The sequence below is a fragment of the Microcebus murinus genome, chromosome 21, assembly GCF_040939455.1.
Source record: "Microcebus murinus isolate Inina chromosome 21, M.murinus_Inina_mat1.0, whole genome shotgun sequence".
Lineage (NCBI taxonomy): Eukaryota > Metazoa > Chordata > Mammalia > Primates > Cheirogaleidae > Microcebus > Microcebus murinus.
The window spans coordinates 17,522,106-17,537,392 of record NC_134124.1 but is presented as its reverse complement, the minus strand read 5'-3'; the positions used below and the strand labels follow the sequence as shown (position 1 = coordinate 17,537,392).

The 15,287-nt window shown below is 51.3% G+C and overlaps 1 protein-coding gene across 1 annotated transcript in view; it reads left to right on the top strand.

Annotated features, from left to right (window-relative positions):
• Positions 1-3,552: 3,552 nt before the first annotated feature.
• The window catches only part of FAT2 (FAT atypical cadherin 2), an 87,687-nt gene continuing 75,952 nt past the window's right edge, over positions 3,553-15,287 (top strand). Inside the window, exon 1 of the mRNA XM_012740882.3 lies at positions 3,553-3,889. The gene's annotated coding sequence lies outside the window, so the exon portion shown is untranslated. The remainder of the gene's footprint in view (positions 3,890-15,287) is intronic.

The following is a 15,287-nucleotide window of genomic DNA, read 5'->3' as shown; positions in this document are numbered from 1 at the left end:
GCACTCACTGGGCACCTAAAATGTGTACGCAGCACACATGGCGACGTAATGCAGCACTTCCTGCAACCATTCGGCTTGCCTGGGACTGTCTCGGTTGGTGAAAGTCCTGCCTCCTGGGAAACCCCTCAGTCCTGGGCCAACCCTGGGCACACATCTGTGACATGCTGCCCCTGATGATTTGCATTTCATTTTCACTGAACAAAACTGAGCCTTTAGACTGCCCCAGAAGGAATCACAGGAGTTCGGTCTGTGAAAATTAAAGCAATGCTATCCAGACTTCCAGCCGTCGTGGGCACCCTGAGATCTGCTGCCCGATCAGCTCACACCGTTGCTCGGTCCCAGCATTTCCGTCACTGCTCATTTGGTGAGTATTGCTCTAGAAAGGAAGGCCCAGGACAGGGAGAGGAAGAGCTCACCCAGTGCACGGGGGAGGAAGCAGCTTCCCTCAGGCAAACAGGAGAAATGGACAATGATTCTTTTCTAGGTCTTTCTTTAGAAGCATCCCTGGAAAGAATATTAGAACTTTAGAATGTCAGAGCTGGGGGTTAAAGACCAGAATTCAATACCTGCTCCACTGAGATAGGGATGCTGAGGTCCAGGAAGGGGATTGGGAATCAGGTGTAATTATTCTTATGCCCACAGCATGCCTGGCCCTGTGCTAGGAAACACCGATGCCGGGGCCCAGCCCCAGAGAGGTGATGTAGCTGGTTTGGGGTGGGGCCCAGGCATCAGGATTTCTAAATCTCCCCAGCCTTGGTTGAGGACCACTGAGTTAGACATAGATCCATCCCTGAGGAGCTTAGAGTGGGGCAGGCACTGAGGGGAAGAGAGGCACACACAAAGCAGGGGTCACACGGGAGGTCAGCAGGGGGCGGTGGGGAGATGGGAACCCAGGTAGTGCAGCCCGGTGGTTAAGAGGTTCAGACAGACCAGAGCTTAGTCTCGACCAGTGACTTTGGGCATATCATTAGACCCATTCTGAGCTTCAGTTTCTTCATCTGAAAAATAGAGAATGATAACAGGGCCTAACCATTGCAATGCGTTTCAGAGAAAAGGAGATAATCCACAGAGTGCTGAGCTGAGTGCTGACATGAAGATTAGCTGTTATTATTATTATTACTACTACTACTTCTTCTTCTTCTTCTTTTTTTTTTTGAGACAGAGTCTTGCTTTGTTGACCAGGCTAGAGTGAGTGCCGTGGTGTCAGCCTAGCTCACAGCAACCTCAAACTCCTGGGCTCAAGCAATCCTCCTGCCTCAGCCTCCCAAGTAGCTGGGACTACCGGCATACGCCACCATGCCTGGCTAATTTTTTCTATATATATTAGTTGGCCAATTAATTTCTTTCTATTTATAGTAGAGACGGGGTCTCGCTCTTGCTCAGGCTGGTTTCGAACTCCTGACCTCGAGCAATCCGCCCGCCTCGGCCTCCCAGAGTGCTAGGATTACTACTACTACTTCTTGCTCAGGTGAGGGGCATGATCAGAGGGTGCTATCGGAGGGGAACGGCACATGAGCTGTACAAGGATGGATAGGTACAATTTCAGGAGGAAGAGAGAGAATTTCAGATGTCCAGGACGCTGTGAGCAGGGGCTCAGAAATGAGAAGTCCCAAGCACGCTTGGGGGACACTAAGGAGTCCGATTTCCCTGTGCATGAGAGACTGGAGGCCAGAAGACCCACTAGCAAGGTCCTGAGGCCAGCAGGGAGAAGGGGCAGGCCTGGGGCAGGAGAGTGGTGGGGGAACTGGACAGGAGGGGTGAACGCCGGCAGCCTGGGGCCCTGCGCCTCGTCCTGATACCCACCTCCCTGCTCCATCAGGCCGCAGATGGGCCCTGCACTGACGGGCTGGAGCCCAGCCTTGGGCCAGGATGGGGGCCCCCAAAGGAAGAGAGTCGCCTGCCACTCTGCACATGACTAGTCAAAGGGCTCATGGGCCGCCCAGCCACCCGCCCTCTGGTTAATGCCTAATCGGACCAGACTTGGAGACTTGGGTGGCAATCAGCCAAGTGGATAATTGGGCGGGTCAGTCTCCCCACTGGAGCTGACCACAGCAGCTCCCCTCATGCTGCGACTCCCAGGCGTCCCATCCAGGGGTGGTGGGCAGCTTGCAGGGGGAGGCCTCTGGCCACCTTGAGCAATGCACCACAGCAGCCTGCGTGACGCCTGCGGTCAGCCCGGACGCTGGTGACAGGTCCCTGGAGGCACAGCCCACACTGAACATCTCACTGAGAGCCAGGAAATAGCCAAGAGCCTCGCTACACCTACACAAGCAACAAGACCAGAACCTTCAGGGTTCCACTTACCCAGAAGGTCCATCCTAAGCTTCTACACACCCACGTCCTGGCCACAGAGCCAGGCCTCGGTATTTGTCACATGGCAGGGGAAACAGATTTGTTGAGTCACAGTTGTGATCCCATTTAACAAATGTGGACACAGAGACTTAGCAAATTTAAGTCATTTGACTTCGATCACACAGCTTAACTATAATAATAGTAATAACAAAGATGTGAAGGACTCTGGTTTATTAACCAGGTGCAAGGGGCGCCGCTCAGTTGAACATCAGGCAGCATTGCTAAGAGTTCAGACGGATTGCCAGGAGAGGTCAAAAGCTCCCTGTAATTAGAGGTGTGCAAGCAAAGACTCATTTATTTGCCAGGGATGTCGCAGAGGGACTTCAAGACCAGGGGAGGAGGGAGAGGATTGGACAGGATGGTCGCGGAGTCATTTTCGGCTCTGTGGGGCAAGAATTGTTTCATTTACCTCTATGCCCCCAGTTCCTAGAACAGTGCCTGGGAAAGGGTGGACATGGGGCCTCACCCGTGTGAGCAAATGAATGTGTTCTGCAACTAAACAGGGTGGCAGTGGGGGAGAGGAGGGCTAATTCCTGTGTAACTCTTCTCCCCTCCTTTAAAGCACTGGTTCTCAACACGGGCTGCACACTGGAATCCTTTGGGGAGCCGGAACAGAGAGGCACCCCATAAGATGTGCCCCAGTGAGTTGTCAGGTGCTGTGCTTTGCACTTTTCACACAGGATCTGTCTCGTGAATCTGTACAACCTTACAGGGTAGGTATTCTCGTTACCCCCATTTCATAGATGGGGAAGCCCAGACTGAGAGAGGTGAAGTCGTGTATGGAGGCAGTCACAGCTGACAACAATCAGAATGAGAAAAATTACCTTTTATGGGGGACTTTCTCTGCTGAGACCTTAGCTGGTTTCTTAGCAACCTTTATCTCATTTAATCTTCCTAACAACCCTATAAGGTAGGAGCTATTATTATCCCCATCTTTTCAAAAAAGGAAACTGAGGCTCAGATTAAGTACTTCACCCAAGGTTACCGAGCTAGTAGGTGGCAGTGCCAGGGTTTTGAACCAGATTTTTACGCTCCAGAGCCTGGGAGTGGGGGTGACTGGTTGTCAGTCTCAGACCTGGAGCATGGAGGAGGGGAGAGAGCCAAGCGACCTTTCCAGTTCCCTGGTGGTCTCTGTGTCACCTGGGGCATTACTACCTGTCTAGGGCCTCAGTTTATCCCTCTGCGAAACCAAGGAGCGAAGTGGAGATGGGCCTGATTTCTCAGCTCTTTCCATGACTCGATTCCCCACCGTGATTCTGGGCCACAGACCAGTTGGCTTCCTCCCTCCCTCTCTGTGAGACAGGGAGCTGGCAGGAGGGGATGATCCGCCTCAATTCTCCCACCTCCTTTTTCCTCCTCCTCCTCCTGGGCTGGGACACACCTACTCCAACTTTCTCAGCAGCCTCTCTGGCTGCGGGCTGCGCGCCTTCCTGCTCCCGTCGCTGCACCTCCCTCCAGAGCGTGTCAGCCTGGCCCTTTCCAGAGGGGCTCCAGCCCAGCAGCCCGCTCAGGCACCTCCCCTACCTGCAGGGCACAGGTAAGAATGGCTGGAGGAGGGGACGTTGGGGGGAGGGAGGTTGCAAAGCTAATTCATTATTGTGCCCAGAGCAGGCCGGAGTTGGGGGCTTCTGGAAGGTGGAGAAGGAACCAGGAGATGGCTGGGGCAGGCTTGGAGGGGGAGGACAGGGACACCTGGGCCTGGATCACCTAGGGACACTGAAAGAAGCCAGTGATGTCGCCAGCCTGAGGCTGGCAACTGGGGCCCAGGAGTGGCCAAGGTGAGGACTTCGATCTTGTGGAGGAGCAAGGTCACATTTGCACAGGGGAAAGTTGGACTCTTGTCTTGGAAGCATCGAGTGCCCTGCTTGGGTTTCTAGAGATGAGCCTTCAGGGGCACGTGGGGAGATTTCCTCCGTAGTTCTAGGGGGAAGTGCCGGGGCCAGGAACTGAGAGGCACTGGCTTCTGGTGTGTGCCGGGGTGGGGCACAGACCGAGCCACCTGGTAAGGAGGAGGGAGGGCCCGAGGGGAGCCAGATAACCAGGTCAGCCCTGGCTCTCCTGAGACTCCTTAGATCCTCAGCTTTCCTGACTGTAAAATGGGGGCGTGCATGGTCTCTAAGAGCTGTGAAAGACCGTGCGTCTGGGAAGCCCCAGAGGTATCTCTGCGGTGGGATGGGAGCAGCTCCTTTTCCCGGTCTTGGGGGAAGCAGGAATCCGATGCATATCTTTGGAGGCAGGAGAGCCAGAGTGGAACACGGAGCAGAGCCGCTGGGCCAGAGTTCAGCCCTCCTCCGGCAGCGGAGCCTCTCGGAGGTTTGCTGGGGGCTGGGAAAGGCCGTCTCAGTCCCCAGCCTCCGTCTGGAGCTGATGCCTGGGCTCAGGGGAGAGGAGGGAGGTGGAGAAACAGACTGGGGGGTGAGCGCGTCTGGCCCTCCAGCCTTGCTTTAGGGGCGTGGGGGGAGTGGAGGCTGGACAGGAGAATACCCCCTCCATGCGCGAGCCTAACAGCTATCACAGCCAACGCTCAGCGGACTCTCCCTGCATTCTGGAGACCGTGCTGAGTGCATGGTCTTTCGAAATATTTGAGTTCTCAAAGCCAGGCAGTGTGGCCGGGTGAACAGAGGATTTCATTAGTCATATCTCTGTGACTCATAGGCTGTGTGACCTTGGACAGTTTCATACCTCTCTGGGCCTATTTCTCTACATGTACAATAAAGGTGGTTGGATGAGTGTTAAAATTGTTAGAATTGATTCACCTTGACAACCCTGTTGGGTAGATGGAGAAGGAATGATTGTCCCCGTTTGGCAGAGGAGGAGTTTGAGGGGCTCAACATCCTATGTCCCAGGAAGGAGCCAGCATGGGTCTTCCTCCAGGCCCTCCATGATGTGCGTTAGACTTCTTGCAAGGAGATGCTGCATCCAGAATGTACAGGAGCCTGATGGGGTGAAATGGCAAGTCCCCCTTCTGCTGATAGCTCCTTGAGCCTCGGTTTCCTCATCTGTAAAATGGGAAGGAATTGGAGTGAGTTAGGGTCTCTGGAGCTCCCCTCTGATACCCTGGCCCTTATAGTCTAATTCCTAAGCCCCTATGGACAGGGGCTGCCAAGCCCCCTCTGCACCTGTCCTTGTGAGTTGGGCTGCAATGCTGGTATGACTGCACTCACCTTGGACTGGATGTTCTCCACTGGCCAGGTAAGGGCAGGAGAGAGAGGCGGTGGAACAGGTGCTAAGCCTTAGAGAAAGACAGTACATGCATGGGGATTGGTGGGTTGATACAGGTGGGCACCTTCCTGTCCCCCCCTAGATAGGCCCTGCCTTTTGGGTTCCTTTTGGTGGGAGATGGGCATGACCTCTGGTTCCCCAGCGCAAACTGAGGTAGCTCAGAGCCCCAATACTCGTATTTCTGAGACCAGTGGTACTGTGCTCACTTTGTAACAGAGGTTTACAAGAAAGGTGTGGATCCAAATCCTGGATGGTGTTAGTTGTTTGACCTGAGCCTTAACATCTTGGGAAAACCTCAGTCTCCTCCTTTGAAAAGTGAGGATCATCAGAGTTCTTTCCTCAGAGAACTGACGTGAGGATTAAACGAGGTCACGCGTGTACGGCAGTGCGTGCAGTGCACAGGGCCTCGTGGATTGTGCACACTGTCATCAACCCGCCGGCTCTTCACTCTTCTTCCCGGGGCGGGCATCACCCCACAGCACCCTGAAGTGTTCCTTGCTAAGACTGATCACAGTTATAATTATTCATTCTTCGAGTGATCTCTGTTGGACGTTGTTCCTCCTGCTGAGATAGGAGCCGTGGGTCTGTCCTGCTCAGGGCTCTGGCACCTGTGTCCACACAGTGCCTGGCACAGGAAAGCAGCTCACTGCACACCTGTTGAGTGAATGGGTGAGTCTTCAATTCTAACTTACAGATGAGAGCTGCTGCTTAGCGGGACTGAGTATTAACTCCAGTCCAGTCATAGACAGAGTCCAGAGTGGGAGGGTCTTTGGGGGTCATTGATCCAGACAGGGTAGCGCTGAGGCCTCACCAGGGAGGCCACGCTGCAGGTGGGGAAGGCAGGATCACTCCCCAGATCTCTGACTTTCCTCTGCTCACGTTGCCTATCTCAGTTCAGGACGATGTTCCTGTTTTTATGTGGGTTGATCAGTCTTGAAGGCCAGTGAATTGCCCCCACGTCCCCGGGAGGCAGTTTGGGATCAGCCCTGAACCTGATGGCTGACTGTGAGCTGCCCTCCGAGGGACGCAAGCCTCATCGGTTAGACCCTCTCCCAACACTCGCTCACACCCCCATCTCTGTTGCCAGGAAGTCAGCAGGTGCCCACAGCTGTACAACCGAAAGGGTCCTCAGGACTTCCCCGAAGTCTTCCTTAAAGAATTTTTGATCCCAATTTACAGACAGAATCGTAGATTTTGAATTGTTCGCCTAAAGTCACGTAGCCAATTTGCGATGGTGTCCTTGGTCAGGGTGCACACGACAGAGAGCCATTTGTGGGCATGGGCTTTAGATGGGGAGAAGAGAATGCTCAGCTCCCCAGCTCCCCCGTGTGCACACTGCCAGGTTAGACCCTTTCACATACACCTGCCCTGCTACTCTGCACAGCCGCCCATTAGCCTCGTGACCCTCTACCGCGTCTCTTTGCTGTTGTTGTCATTGCTGTTTTCAGCGTGGAGACAAATAGAGACTCAGAAAAGTTAAGCTACTTCCTCTAAGTCACACAGCTTCTGAGCTAATGAGCACTTGTGTTTTGTCAATCCCCACTCCCCTGTCCCCAAAGACTCACAGTGGGTGGAGGCAGGCCCATAAGTTGGTGGTTTAATACCTTGAGGCAGGCAGTAACATACAGACAAACTCAGGCTGGCTCGGGGGCCCAGAGAAGTGACAATACCTTGTCGGTTATAGATTCAATGAAGGCTTCTTGGAGGAGCTGGCAGTGAACGTCAGTTCTGAAAGCTGAATGGGAGTTAAATAAGGAAAGAAAAGTGGGAAAGGCATTTCAAGGAGGGAAAATATCAAATGCAGAAGCACGGCAGTGAAAAGAAAACAGCAGATGCATGCAGGAACCTGTGAGCTGGATGCAGAACACCTGGAGTCATGGTCTGAGGGGTGGAATGGGGACAGATGACTGAAGTCCCTGCGTGCCAGGCCAGGGAGCATGGCCTTTTAAAACAATGTAATTTATGTAATGTTTTATTAATGGGAAATTATGGACATGAGCAAATGTAAGCAGAATAGTGCAGAGAACCCATCACCCATAACTTCAGTTACATTTCCTCTGTACCGCCACCATCTCTTCCTCTACCAGATTATTTTGAAGCAAATCCCAGATATTTGATTGCATCTGAAAATATTTCCATATATTTATTTAAAACAGCAGCACTTTGGAAAGTTATTACAGGAGCATGGCTCTAATTTATAAACACAGGAGGACTGCTGAAGGAGGTTAATTAAATCAGAGTGCCTTGGCAAGGCAGATCTGTCTGTGGCTGTGGAGCAAGAATTGAAGAGAGGGGTCAGATTAGGAGGATAAGATATCTCTTGTCCCCCCTCGGCTGATCACAGTGCCTGATATTCCACCACTGCCCGGTAATTAACAAATTATCTTCTAAAATCCACCTCCTCCTGAAAGGAGCGATGCCTCAGCATTTCCTAGTTTGGAGTTTGCAAAAGAGAGAAATCTCTCTCCCTTTCCATTCCTGAGATTGGGCGGCCCCTGCGAGGCCACCTGAGATGGCAGGAAAGAGGCATTTATCCTTCTGCTGGCTGGGGGCGGGAGCCCACAGTGGAGAATTCCCTGGTTCCCGATGGGCTCCAGTGCCCGCAGCAGTTGGCCTGGGCGCAAGCCGAGCAGGACTTAACACGCCACAGTGCGGTAACGTCAGCGTGTGCGCGCGTGTTGGCCTGCGTGTGCTCACGTGTCCCACGTCAGAGCTGCTGCCTGTCCCTGCAGCACCCCCTTCCCTCGGGGTCCTCCCGGCAAACTCAAGGCTCAACAGTGCAAAACGGATCATTTTGGACACTTTGAAGCTTTGCCTGGGAATCGGCAGAGCTTGGTATCAGTATCTCACCGCTGCTGGGCAGGTGGGCTGTGGAGCCACGGTGCTCGAGTTCCGGTCCTGGCCTTACCACTTCTCATGTCTGCGACCGTGGACACATGATTTCGCCTCTCTGAGGGTTGTATAGTGCTGTCCACCTCAGAGCTGCTGAGAGTTCATGCCTGTAAGGTGCTTAGCGCAGTCGGCACAGACTAAGAGCTCTCTAGAGGTTAGCTGCTGTTGTAGATTTGGGGGCTTCTGAAGTCCTGCGAACTGACTCAGAGACTCATAGCATCTTGGAAAATTCACATCCTAGAATCTCAAGCTCTTGGAAGAGTATGATTAGAAGAACCCTGTTGGATCCCTGGTACACTTTCTACTCTGTGTAAAGATTCTTTGTACAGGGTCTGACAAATGGCCAGCCTGGCTTTTTATTTTTGTAAAAATTCAAAAACGGAGTGCATAAATTGTAAGCTGATGAACTTTTAGTGAGTGAACTCAACTTGTGGCTAACCAGCAACCAGAGCAAAAAGCAGAAATTATCAGACCCCCCGAGAGCATTTGCGATGCCCATTGCTGGTCACTGTTGTCCAGGTGGCCAGACTAGTCTCAATACCTCTGAGGATGGTGACCTTGCTCTGTCTTTTGGGGCTGTGTGCTATCATTAGGATAACTCTAATTATTAGAGAGGTCTAGTGAGTTAGTTTGGAAGTTGCTGTATTAAACTTTACCTTTAAATTGTTTTATTTTTACTGCCATATTTCAGTGGCAGCCTAGTTTAGAGCCAAGCTTCTCAAATGTCTAAGGCTGTTTTTTAAAAAAAGTACAAATTACCCAGCCCCGTCCTAAGTCTACAAAATTAGATTGTGGAACCCAAGGGTGGGGCAGGGGGGGCTATTCCATTACAAGCCCCAAGGGGACTCCAGGTGAGGTCCAACTGGGTTTGGGAACCATTGAGCTAGTGGCTCAGAGCTTGAACTCAAGTCAGACCATTTGTCCAAATCTGTGCTCCACACTTACTGGCCACCCACCTTGGACAAGCCACTTGGCCTTTCTGACCCTCAGTTCTTTTCATTTGTAAAATGGAGATGAGAGAATCACACCTGCCTTTGTGGGTTGTTGAAGGGCTCCAACACATCCACAAGGACGTGCTCACTAAGTGCCAGGTGCTTTAAGCAACGTTACTGTTACTAGGAAAGCCCAGCTGTGGTGGAACCAAGAGAATGTTGGATTTGGTGCTTGTTTGAGTCTTGACTGGGCCACTTATTAGCAGTATGACCTTTGACAAGTCTTTGACCCCCTCTCCTGGCCTCACCTTTCCCTTCTGTAAAATAGAAACACTCCTTGCTCCCTTCAGAGGGTCTTTGAGGAGATCAAATGAGAAAACAGAACAGAAAACTGCTCTGAGGACCAAAAAATGCTGCTTGAAGTAAACCCCAGTGAACTGGCACTCAGCTAAACTGGACCAGCCGTGGAAAGTGGGCTTGCCATTGTCCTTGTGGTTCTGTGGAGGGCGGGCCAGGTGGGGGAGGGAAGGGGAACTCTGAGGCGCCAGTTTTCACAGCCCTGGTATGCCCTGGCAGGGCTCCTGTCCTTCTCGGTTTCTGCGAACCATCTCCTTCCTGGTTCCTGGGCAGGAAGGGTCCAAGATCCCATAGCTATGAAATCCCATGCAATTTGCAGATCGTCAGAATGCTTTTATTATTTTAATGTCTTCTTTTCTATTAAAGTCTTCTTTGGAGTCCTTTACTAGTATTTAAAAAAATTTTTTTTAATGAAGTATAATATGCATACAGAAAAGTGCACAAATCATAAATGAATAGTTACAATGAATTTTCTGGAAACTAACCAGCTCCCAGGTAAATAAATAAAACATTTACTACCATTCCAGAAACCCCCTTCGCACCCCTTTCAGTCCTAGCCATCTCCTCTCACCACGTGGTAACTTTATCTTAATCTAATCTATAGATGCATTTTGCCTGGTTTTAAACTTTATGTAGTCGGACTAGCACAGCATGTTCTTTTTAATGCACGGCTTCTTTCACCCTATGTTATGCGAGTGGATAGCAACAGTTCATTTTCTTTGCCGTATAGTATTCCATCACATGACCATACTGAAAGTTCCTCGTCTATTCCGCTCTTGATGGACATTTGAGTCATTTCCAATGTCAGCATGTCATTCGTGGGGCCGCTTTGGATATTCTTGCGGTGAATCTCTTAGTGAACACATGTGCACACTTCTGTTGTATATATTCCTAGAAGTGGGACTGTGGGTCACGAGGCATGCGTGTGCAGATGGAACCCTTTTATTTTCAGGTTTGGTTCTATTTATTTCAAGTGGAACATGATTTCCAGGGGCTAGGTCTCTATCTGGGAGATAAACGGACCTGTCTTCAGGAAGATGAACAGTTGCCTCCGGGGCGTGAGAGGCTGATACACGGTGACATTTGCAGACTCAGAGACTTCCAGGTGGAAGTCGGTACGTAGATGAGATCTGTTGCCTCCTCTCTCCTGTCTGCCCTTCTGTGCGACCTTAGCAGTGACCTCGCGTCTGCTCTGCCTGGGGGCGAGTGGTCAGCAGACCACCTGCAGAGGAAACTGACTCCCACGCCGAGTCCCGCGGCAGCTCTGCTGAATCTGCTGCGGATGAGGCTGTGAGTTTTGACACACTGGCATTTGAGAATCACTGCTCTAGCCTGAGCACTTCTTAAAAGCTTCAGTCTTTTCCTAACACCCCCCCACCCCCTCTCCACCGGGGCCTAGAATAGGGCCACAGAGGGGATATCGACTTTGAAATGAGGCATGCCAGAGCTTATTAAGATCCTAGAGAAAGAGACGACTACCTTGTTCAGCGCATCCTGAGCACCAGTCACACGAAAATCACTCAGGGAACTCGTTAAACATCTATTCCTGAGCCCCACCCCTAAGGATTTTGATTCAGCAGCTCCGGGGTGGGGCTGGGAATATTTGTTTTTTAACCCCCACCCGTGTCCCCTTAGGGGATTCCCAGTGGTGGGAACCACTGGGCCAGCTTTGTCCTTGCGGACACAGACGGGCCCAGCAGCTCTGTGGAGGTCTGTGTCTGCCCACGGCTGGGTGGAGCACAGAGATGCCATGGGTGAGAGAAACTGTGTATGGACAGAGCCCGGGGGGCTTGAATGTGGAACGCAGGGCTCGGCCTGCAGCCCATCAGCAGAGGCTCATTTGCATCTCATTGGTATGCACCTTGGGTCACTCGGGATGCTCTCAAATCTTCCCAGACCTCTCTCGTGCTTGGCCCTGCAGTCAGGTTCAGCAGCAGGACCAGGGCGCCTCAGACGCAGAAAGGCTGCCGTGCCCGCCGCCCGAACGCACCTCCCACCTGCAGCAACCTGCCCGCCTGCCCGGCGTTGTCCCAAGCTGTTGTGCTCAGAGGGGTAGAACGGACGGACAGCTGGGCCGGGCTGGAGGGAATGGCAACAGGAGGGAGGACTGGAAATGGAGGCTTTGCCTGGAATCAGCGTTTGCCGTTGTGAGCAGATCCGCGGCTATATGATCTCCGACGTGCGGGAGGAATCACGCAACCCTCCCCCTTCCCAGCTGCTATGTTCAACCCGTGGGCCCCGGGGTGCAGGCCAGGTAACTGTGAGACACACATGTGATCTGAGTCTTAATCCTGGCTTGGCTACACGCTAGCTGTGTGATCTTGGAAGTTAGGTAACCTCTCTGAGTCTCATTTATCTCATCCACAAAATGAGGATAATTATAGGGTTGCTATAAACTAGCTTAAAAGAGATAATGCTTGCCAAGTGCTCCCGACAGGGCCCGGCACGTAGTAAACGCTCAATAAATGTCAGCTGTGCCGAGCTGCATGTGCCTCTGCAAGCGTCCCATGTTCCCAAACCTCACGGTCTTCGGGACACAGGTAATGACGGAGGGTTACAGTGGAGGGTTAGCTCAGCAAGGTGGGAGAGTGGGGACCAGTCCCAATTCCCAGACTGGTGAGGGGAGGCCCCGTGAGATGAAGGGATTTGCTCTGGGCTCTCTCCCAGGGACCCCCTGCCTGGACCTCTGATGTAAGGGACAGAGGTGCCTGAATTGTCATCCTCATCACAGCAGCGAGGCACCGTGCCAGCCACTTGGTGCACTTCGCCCTAATCCTGATCCTCGTAACAGCCCGATGTTATGTTCCCTCTTTGTATATGAAGAGGTAGGCCCCGTCAGGTCCCATGATCTGTTCCAAATCACACACAGGGACAGCAGCGGGCCGAGGCAGGACTCAAACGCAGGCCACATCCCTCCAGGGCCCGAGCACGTGACTGTTGCGTTAAGTGACCGTGACAGTAGCTGCCCCACCTCCTCAAGGTGCCCGAGTTAGAGGCAGAACCTGGCTGGGAGCGGCCACCGGTGGCCGATGGCCTCACGGACGAGGAACAGAATTCCTTTTGCTGGTGGCCACAGGGCCCGCTGGCTCCTGGGAAGGCAGCTTATTGTGTCCTGGATAGAGAAGGGATTTGTGCCAAATGGCCCCGTTTTACAGATAACATAAAATGGGGCCCGGAGGGGTCACCCCAACACGTCAGTGGCAGGGCGCAAAAGATCAAGAGATCCCTGTTATTGTAGGCGTCCGGAGCGTTTCTTTACCTGTTGTTTTCACTGCCCGTGCTCTGCCTGGTGCGCCCCCGCCTGCCCCCTCCTAGACTCCGAAGGAGATTACATCTGTTATTATTTTAACGCTTCTCAAATTGCCGCTTGAGCTCTGCTGCAAATCACTGCAAGGAGAGAAGGAATGTCACAAAGCCCCGCAGAGGGTGTGTGTGTGTGTGTGTGTGTGTGTGTGTGTGTGTTGCTCCCGGGGCGTGGGTGAGGGTCAGCGCACATACAGAGAAGAATCCCTGTATTCTACACACACTGTTGAGCACCCACTGTTACAGTCATAGCTACACTCACTAGCTACTTTATGCATGACTGGCACTGTGCCAAATGCTCTCCAGGCATGTGCTCCTCCAATGAGGCAGTAAATCCTCCAATGAGGTAAGTGTCAGTAGCCCCATTTCACAAGTGGGGAAACTGAGGCTCAGATAGGCTAAATCATGCCTTTCAAAGCACACAGCGGCAGGGCTGAGGGCAGGTCTGACCCTGAAGCCTGCTCCCTCTCCCTGCACTGTCCTCCTGGCTAATGCGTAAGAGAACCATGGCCTCATGGGTTCCTGAGAAGCTCCCAGCTTGGTGGGAGCGGAGCTGGGATTGGGGGGGAACAGCTTGGCCAGTGCCAGGGTCCCAGGGTGGGGAACCTGAGTTCTGGGTCCAACTCTGCCACCAACGTACTATGTGACTTGCAGTGATTCCTTCCCGTCTCTGGGCAGTTTTTCCATCTTTGCAAAACGGAGCTTAGACCCGTAGCTGTTTTCAAAGCGTGCCCTGAGGAGACCTGGGAATTTCACAGCGATGCCTCAAAGGACAAAGGGGCAAGGAAGGGGACATGGGTTCCCAGCCCCACTCACGTCTACCAGAGCGGGTCTGTTTCAGTCTGTTTGACATGACGATGATGGTAGTTTTAAAATAACAACAACTAGCATTTATTTGCCAATTACTAAGTGTCAGGATATGTTTAATGTTTAATACAAACCATCTAGTCAAACCTTCAGAACAACTATCTGAGGTGGATTCAGTTATCCCTTTCTTTTTAAAAAATGTATGTACTTATTTATTTTTAAAAATTGAGAAATAAAATTTGTATATATTTGTGATGTACAACATAATGTTTTGGTATATGTATGCATTGTGGAATGCCATTTAGCACATCTATGAACTCATTTTTTTGTGTTTGGTGAGAACATTTAAAATTTATTCTCTTAGCAATTTTCAAGTAAAATATACAATGCACTGTTATTAGTTATAGTCACCATACGGCACAATAGATCTCTTGAACTTTTCCCCCTCTAACCAGAGAGCTCCAGAGGTGGCAGGGGGCTGGATTTGTTGATCTTTGAGGACTCCTCCTTTTCCTCTTTCTTACCCCAAGCCCTGCAGTCCTGGGGTTCCCTCTGGCTTAGGGATTTTTCAGCTCCAAATGCAAATTTTGTACCCTTTGACCAACATCTCCCTAACCCCCACCCCAGCCACTGGTAACCACCATTCCTCTCTCTGCTTCTATGACTTTGATGTTTTTAGATTCCATATATAAGTGAGATTGTGCAGTGTTTATCTTTCTGTGCCTGGTTTATTTCACCTGACGTAATGTCCTCCAAGTTCATGTATGGTGTCACAAATGACAGACATCTTCCCCTGGCCCCAACTCTGCTTTGGGGCTGTGTGGTATTCTATTTTGTGTATAAGATGTATTTTCTTTATCCATTCATCTGTTGATAGATACTCAGATTGTTCCCATGTCTTGGCTATAGTGAATAGTGCTACAGTGAACATGGGAATGCAGATATATCATCAGGATACTGATTTTATTTCCTTTGGATATAGATCAAGTAGTGGGATTGCTGAATCATTGGGTGGTTCTATTTTGAATTTTTTGGTAGTTCCATACAGTTTTTTCCCATAATGGCCAAACTAATTAACATTTCCGCCAACAGTGTGCGAGGGTTCCCCTTTCTCTACGTCATTGCCCTGTCTTTTGGGTAATAACCATCCAAACGTATTTCACTGTTGTTTTAAATGCTTCTCTTTTAAAGATGAGGAAAAATGGAGGCACAGAGATAAAGTCACACAAGGCCACCCAAGTTGAGACTTGAGGTCTATGTGTCTGTAAACTCATCCCTTTGCAAAAAGTCCCATTGGATCAAAGAGGCAAGAACCAGAGAATAGTTGGCATCCCACTAAACTAGGCCCATTCAGCAGGGACATTCTGGCCTTTGCATTCTGTTTGATTCTCTTTCCGAAAGAGGCTTTCCAGTCCTCTTAGA